Source organism: Anas platyrhynchos, chromosome 4, assembly GCF_047663525.1.
Source record: "Anas platyrhynchos isolate ZD024472 breed Pekin duck chromosome 4, IASCAAS_PekinDuck_T2T, whole genome shotgun sequence".
NCBI classification, from domain to species: domain Eukaryota; kingdom Metazoa; phylum Chordata; class Aves; order Anseriformes; family Anatidae; genus Anas; species Anas platyrhynchos.
The window spans coordinates 38,948,814-38,955,935 of NC_092590.1; the positions used below are offsets into that span (position 1 = coordinate 38,948,814).

General features: G+C 41.9%; 1 long non-coding RNA gene across 1 annotated transcript; it reads left to right on the top strand.

The window, feature by feature from the left end:
* The first annotated feature begins 172 nt into the window (after positions 1-172).
* Positions 173-6,133, top strand: LOC140002318 (uncharacterized). Its single transcript, XR_011808667.1, has 4 exons — positions 173-641; positions 900-1,001; positions 4,766-4,794; positions 5,602-6,133. It is a non-coding gene; the product is annotated as an uncharacterized lncRNA (long non-coding RNA).
* Positions 6,134-7,122: the final 989 nt, after the last annotated feature.

The window sequence follows — 7,122 nt, forward strand, 5'->3', positions numbered from 1 at the left end:
CCCCCGCCCCCGGCCCCCTTCAGGCGCCGCGGCCCCAACGGAGGCCGCCGAACGCTGCCCCCCGCCCCCCCTCCCTGCCTCCCTCCCTCCGACCCGGAAGCGGCGCGGCGCAAACGGGAAGCGGCGGCAGCGGCGGCAACGGCCGGACGCGGCGCAAAGGCCGTGGCCGCCCCGCCCCCCCCCCCCGCCGCACCGGCCAATGGCGGGCGGCGGGCGGCAAGGGGCGGGGCCGCGCGGCGGCGGGGGCGGCCGTGATGGCGGCCGGGGGCGGGGCTTCAGTGGGGGGGCGTGATGGAGGCGCCGCCGTTATGGCGGCCGTTGGGCTGAAGGGTTCCTGGTGCCGTTGTGGGAGCGGAGGGGAAGGGTGCGCTCCCCTGCCTCAGAGAAAGCAGATGTCAAAAACACAAAGCATCGAGTCAGGAAGTTCAGAGTTAGCTTAAAGATCGACTACACCGTTTATAAAACACTCCAAACGTGCCCTTAAACTGCTCGCACAGCCGTAACTCGGCTCCTCCACACTCGTGTTGTGTTTGCTCCTCGTGCCCATAACAGTTCTACAAGTCTCAACACACAAGAAAAATTGCCATGGCGGAGTCATCGCGTTCCTGTACATGTTGTGTTGGCCTAGGGATGTTTCTGAGGTAGTTAGAAGTATAAGATAATATTACCACCAATTTATTAATTACCTAAATTATCTTTGTAACGTTTCCTGTATTCACATCTCTCAACTTCTTAATTTCGAAAGGACTTTGTACTTAATACCCATAAAAAATTGACCTCAAAGAAGGTGCTGGGTTACGTAGCTTGTATACCTGTGAAGCACACTACGTGGTCTACACCAGGATTTTTTAGTTTTTCTCAAGTCCAATCATGCAATCTCTTTTTTTGTTTTCCTCTAGAATTATTGATGGTATCTTCTGAAGCCAGAATGGGAGAGCAGTCCAGTCAGGAGTGCAGCCAGAACTCTGAAAGTAAGAGGGCTTGAAATCAAGATGCCAGAGGTACATACAGACAAAGGGTAAAGTGAGACATTGTGTGGAGGGAGAATCACATAGAGAACAGAAGGAGGGAGGTTGGGGCAGCTCCAGAGTTGCCCGAATGTGTCAGGATGTATGAGAAAGAGAAACAAAAGGAAATGGAGAAAGGCGAGGCGGTGTGGCAGGCTCATGGGGCACACCACAGAGGGATGATGATGAGAGGGGCAGTTGCCATGAATAGCAGAAACCAATGTGAAAGAGCTGGGATGGCCTTCTGAAAATCTGGAAATGTGGATGGCTTGCAGGTACATGAAAAGATAGGGAAAGCAGAAAACATGAGCAGCTACAGATCGGCAGGATCAAGTGTTTCTGTGAGCCGGGAGACCAAAGGTCTGAGCAGGTCTTCAGTGCTTTGTCTTTGGTTTACATGATGGCCATGGGTGGGAGAACTCTACCTGCTGCTTGGATCACCATGCGGGTGAGGCAGTTTCTCCAGAGATAGCCACAGAAAGGTCTGAAAATCTCCTGACCCAAGAAAAGCTGAAATTGATAGCCGGAGTCATATAGTTTGGAGAGAGGGAAGGTAACTCTAATGTAGGAACATGGAGACTCCTTTTTGCACCCAGGTGACCAAGTATTTGTACTCTTCATTTAATTAACTTATTTCCAGTCATAGAACTAGTAATGACAAACAAGTGGTTAAGAGTTACAATGGATGGTTGAGTCACTGCGTATGTGTATGACTTCAGAGCTAAAAATAACCTGAGCTGTGGGAATGATCCTAATTACAGCCTGACCATTAAATATGCAATTACCAATATATACATATGAGCTAAATTTTGGAACACAAACTCTTCCTCTGTTCTCAATGAAATTAAACTTCATTATATCAATATATTACTAAGTTATGACCAAATGAAAACAAGTGAATTCTTCAGTCAGTAAAACGTTTTAAAATGTTTACTCTGAAAAAGTAAGGAAAAAACCACTTATGTTTCATCAAACAAAGATTATTAACAATTCTGAACAATAATTACTCTTTCTGTAAAACAGCACAAATAACAAAGTAAGGTAAACAATGGCTTAATAACTCAAAAATCTTAAAGAAAGTAAGACAGAAAGGAAACCTGTTACTAAGAGCCCTGGGCTAAAGATATCCTGTCAGCCTACAGACATTTTACACCTTATGTTTGAGATGGCTGTTTTCTAGCAGAACCTTTTCTAGGTAAGGAAAATGTGGCTCTCCTGCAGGGCCTCCCTAAGGGCTGGCAAGGCTCTAGACACAACATCTGCCCATTCCTTATTCCACCCATATGAACAAGTCTAACACGTCGGACTTGCTGCTGACGTCTGGAGATAGCCACATAGCACGTAATTTAGTCTCCCTGAGAGGTAGGATCCCCGTATAACTGCAGTAGGTTCGAGGCATCTGGTGCTGAGCATGTGGCATGGCTGTGCTGCTGCAAGTCCGCTAAATCTAGTTTAAGATGGGCAGCAGAGGCATGGGGGAGTTGGCGGACAGGCCTCCGTTTTCAGTCACAGCTTGCTGTTAGATTAGTTTCACTGTAAAATGAAACTGTGCCATGAGTCATGAACTTTGGAGTGCTAATCGTGGCTCTGATATCAAGTCCACTGGTGGCAGCAAGCAGCTTGCTTAACTGCAGGGCTGGTATCTGCAAAGTATGCATAGTAGTAGCAAGGTACTGGAGAGCACTGTAAGGTTCAATTACATGTTTACCAAGCATTAATTATTTTAATTTTCAAAGTGGTGATTAAAAATGCCTCAGTGTTGAATCATTGTGTTCCAGTCATACACTGTCACATGTCCCGAAGGCTTATTCATCGAAAAAACAACAGGGCACAGGTTTATTTATCCAAAAATCAAGACAGCACAGCATGTGGCCTCAGTGTCTTACTGATGGTAAAACCTGTTACCACAATGCAATTATTTATTTCTGAGGAGAGAAGCTCTGATTTGAAAGAGCTGTTTTCTGTGGGTATAATCTGTCACGATTCAGTTTTGCATGTATAACATATATATATATATATTTGCCAATGCAAGGAGCAACATTTGACTGAACGTGACTTTATTACTAATTCAGTATTAGTTTTCCATTGCTGTGACAGAGGCACTTGCAGAGATCATGGTAGGGTTCAGAAAACTTGTGTAGTAACCACCTTGAATATGGGTGGTAACCTTAGTTTCAGCCAAATAAGTGGCTATTAACAACCAACCGTCATTAAAGGCTGCAGTTCAGCAGTGGCCTCTGGGAGACCTAGGTAGCTCCTCATCAGTAATCTGGCACTAAAGCTGCCTGAGTATTGGGCCAAGACACTGAAAAGTTTAAGGAGGAATCAGGCCTCTGTTGGGATTAAAAGACAAAAGCGTGGACTGCAGGGCCAGAAAGTTCATGTATTAAAAGAGTGAGGTATGAGGTAAACTGATAGACCATAACTGCCGCTGGAATTTTCCAGGAGTAAGAAATCTTTGTGGTTCTGTATGGTTCAGGGTTAATTTGTCTGAAACATTGTACGTAGACTCAGGCTTCTTTGCAAGGTAAAACTGCCTTCTTTATTAAATACTCTCAGTAAGGGGTTCAGCTGGTTGACCGTGATGAATATATATATATATTTTCAGTACTTTTATCCACTTTTATTAACTGGCAAATCTTCATACACTCTGTCCAGTCTCAATTATGTGAATGAACAGCTGATTATTGTTGCTACATTTACTATTCCTGCTGATGTTTATCTCATTGCATACTCTAAAGAAAGTGCAAATGGTAGTTAGATTGATATTTGAACAACTGAAAACTTAGCTGTGCGTTAGACACCCCTTGATTCTTCTTCACTTGTGTCTCTGTGAAATTTAGAACTGCGTCAGTAAAGTCCCACAGAGGTCAGAAGGGTTTACTCTACCTAGACTTTCACAGCAAATACCCAGAGGCAATGTATATGCCAAAAACTCACGTTTCACTGGTAAGAAGTGCAGAAATTTTCCAAGTCCTTTTGACAGTCTGTAAAGTGAACTTTTGGGGGCTCCATATCTCTTTTTTTGCTTTTGTATGGCACAGAAGGTTCACGGTAAGTGTCCCAGATTTTAAAGTCAGCATAAACTGCATCATATTTAGCATGTGTGAGGCTAGATGCTTACATACGGAGAATCAAAATAAGTTATGCCAAAAGACATGAATTTGTGCAATCCTTTATCTATTTCACTTGTGCAAATGACTATCTTGCCTGCATACATTTGCAATACAAATGCAACTTGAGTGTGTTCATATGAAAATGTGGCATTATGTAGGAATTCATATGCAATGATATATACTATTTTCAGGGCAAAAAATCGCAATGGTGAACTTCTTTTTCAAGTACAAACTGCTCTTAAAACAAAACAAAACAAAACCAAAAAGCCATGTCTGTATAAAGAACTTCCTTTGATAAATGATACATTTGATAAAGTTCAGATTCCTGATGAGGAAATAGCCTGTTTATAGAATCAGAGTTATACATCAGCCCAGTTATCTGACAAAATAATAAAAGTAGATTGGCTGCAAGGTCATTTGTGACTCAGAAATTAGACAGAATATGAACTGTGGAAATCAGCTGTGAGGCTATGGCAGAGGACAATGCATACTTCATTGAATCTGCCCCCGAAGATGTGTCAAATAGCACACCTTTCTCAGGAGAGAAAAGATTCACCAGGTGGTAAAAATATTAAGCATTGTACTTCACTGCATATTATGCACACCTGACTTAATGGGTTTTTCACTATGATATTTTTACAGTTCTCAGAGCTGCACATTCATCCAAATAGGTACGTATTCTAATTTGTAAAAATATGACAGCATATTTCATTTTTAAAAATAACAGGTTTGGCTTAAGCTAGAGTGCTGGTTTTTATCTGTTTTTAATGAGACACTAGGCAGAACCAATACTGAAATTCTTACAGCCATTGGCTGACACTTACAATGTCTGCTGCTTAATGAAGGAGTAAATTGAATCATAAATCTCCTATTTTTATTGCAGTTTCTTTATATGAGGGGTAGAAATCACCTCTCAAACCTAAGGGTTTCTGCTGCCTCCTTCTTCCTATATCATCCATGTGTCTTGTAAAGGGTACCCATAAAAGAATGTAATTTGTTCAAGAATAGACACTTATCAAATACCAAAGATGTTCATGCTATCAGATCTTCTGGATATATTTTATAGATAACATTTGAAGGAATAACTGAGGACCAAATGTAAATCGTCATTAAAGACAAATACAAAGTTGAGGAGGGGTGAATCCAGAAAAAAAGAAAACTAGAAAGTTTAGTTTCACAGAACAAAAAGTTTATGCCTGATACCTATGACCATGGCTTTATTGGGGTGTGCCTTAAAATAGATGTTTCACCTTGCCTGAGCCTGGAGATTTGTCAGTATTATAAGGTATATACATCCTGTGATGAGATCAGTATCTCTGTATACATTTTCCAGTTGTTCTCGTACATTTATAACACTTCTACTAAGCCAGCATTTTGGCTCGTGCGAAATCCTTGTCCTTGAGCTAACAAAACAAAATGTTTTGTTGTACTGATAAGCCTGATCACGCGGCACAAATATGTCTCATTGTTTTCAGCAGGACTGCTCCAAGTGGTCCTCACTGCCTGGGAGCGTTCTCTTCTACTGACGTGTGCAGACAACTCCTACATGAAGTAATCCACTGTGTCTCGCACCTTTGTTTGTGTCTTGTTTTGTCTCACGTTTGCTACAGCACATAAGATCCATGCACTATTTTTTAACTCAAATTGAGGTCTTGACTCTCTGTTATATATATGTGTATAAAATAGTGCACCATTTTATAAAAAAATACCATATCAGTTTTATTTTGGTTGGTTGGTTATGTTTTTGTTTGTCTTGCACACCATACATATAGTTTGAATTTTCTCTTACTTCCATAATACTGCCATTACTCCTGTCCCAGCCTTCATACATTTAATGGACTGTATGATTTTGTTCTAATTATTTTGTCAATGATTAAGCATTAGTTTATCCAGAGTCTGAGAGTTTTAGCCTTGGTCATAATTGTGATTTTTTTTCCATGTAAGTCATCAGAAATCCACGAAGGGTTCTTCAGTAGTAAAGCAGGTACAAACTTTTCATAATATCTGTCGTGGTTTAACCCGGCCGGCAGCTAAACACCACGCAGCCGTTCGCTCACCCTCCCCCCTCCCTCTCTGGGATGGGGGAGAGAAATGGAGAGTGAAGCCCGTGAGTTGAGATAAAGACAGTTTAATAAGACAGGAAAATAATAATAACAAAAATAATAATAACAATAATAATAATAATGATACAATGGTGATAATACGAAAGTAATAGTATGTACAAACAAGTGATGCACAATGCAATTGCTCACCACCCGCTGACCGATGCCCAGCCTAACCCCGAGCAGTCCGGCCCCCTCCCCCCAGCTAGCCACCCCTATATATTGTTTAGCATGACAAAGGGGTATGGAATACCCCTTTGGCTAGTTTGGGTCACCTGTCCTGGGTCTGTCCCCTCCCAGCTCTTACTGCACCCCCAGCCTGCCCGTTGGCAGGACAGAGCAAAAGGCTGAGATGTCCTTGGCTTAGTATAAGCACTGCTCTGCAACAATTAAAGCATCGGGGTGTTATCAGCACTCTTCTCATCCTAAGCCAAAACACAGCATTCCACCAGCTACTAGGAAGAAAATTAATTCTGTGCTAACTGAAACCAGGACAATATCTTTTGTGTTTTCTGTTTAGATACATGTTTCTTCAACCCAAAGGCAAAGTTAGTATGTCTGATGTCTACAATTTCACCATTATCTTCCTCTGTGTTAACTGGAATAAATTAAAATTTCTGCTGGTTCTAAACCAGGTACAAAGCTCCCTTCAGACTCTTACCTCCTCTCTGGCAGATTGTTGCTTACTGTTGTGAAGGAAGTCATTACTTAATTTATAATATTTCATTTTTTTTTAAGGAGCATCAGTGCTGATGAGTGCCACAATATTTCTTTAGTTATGCTCAGAATACTCTGAATTATTTAGTAAATACCCTGTGTCAAAAATGTCTGGCAACAGTCCCTTTCATCCTCTGTCATCATTTTGACTACATCTAACCTACATTGCATGGTAGAGAC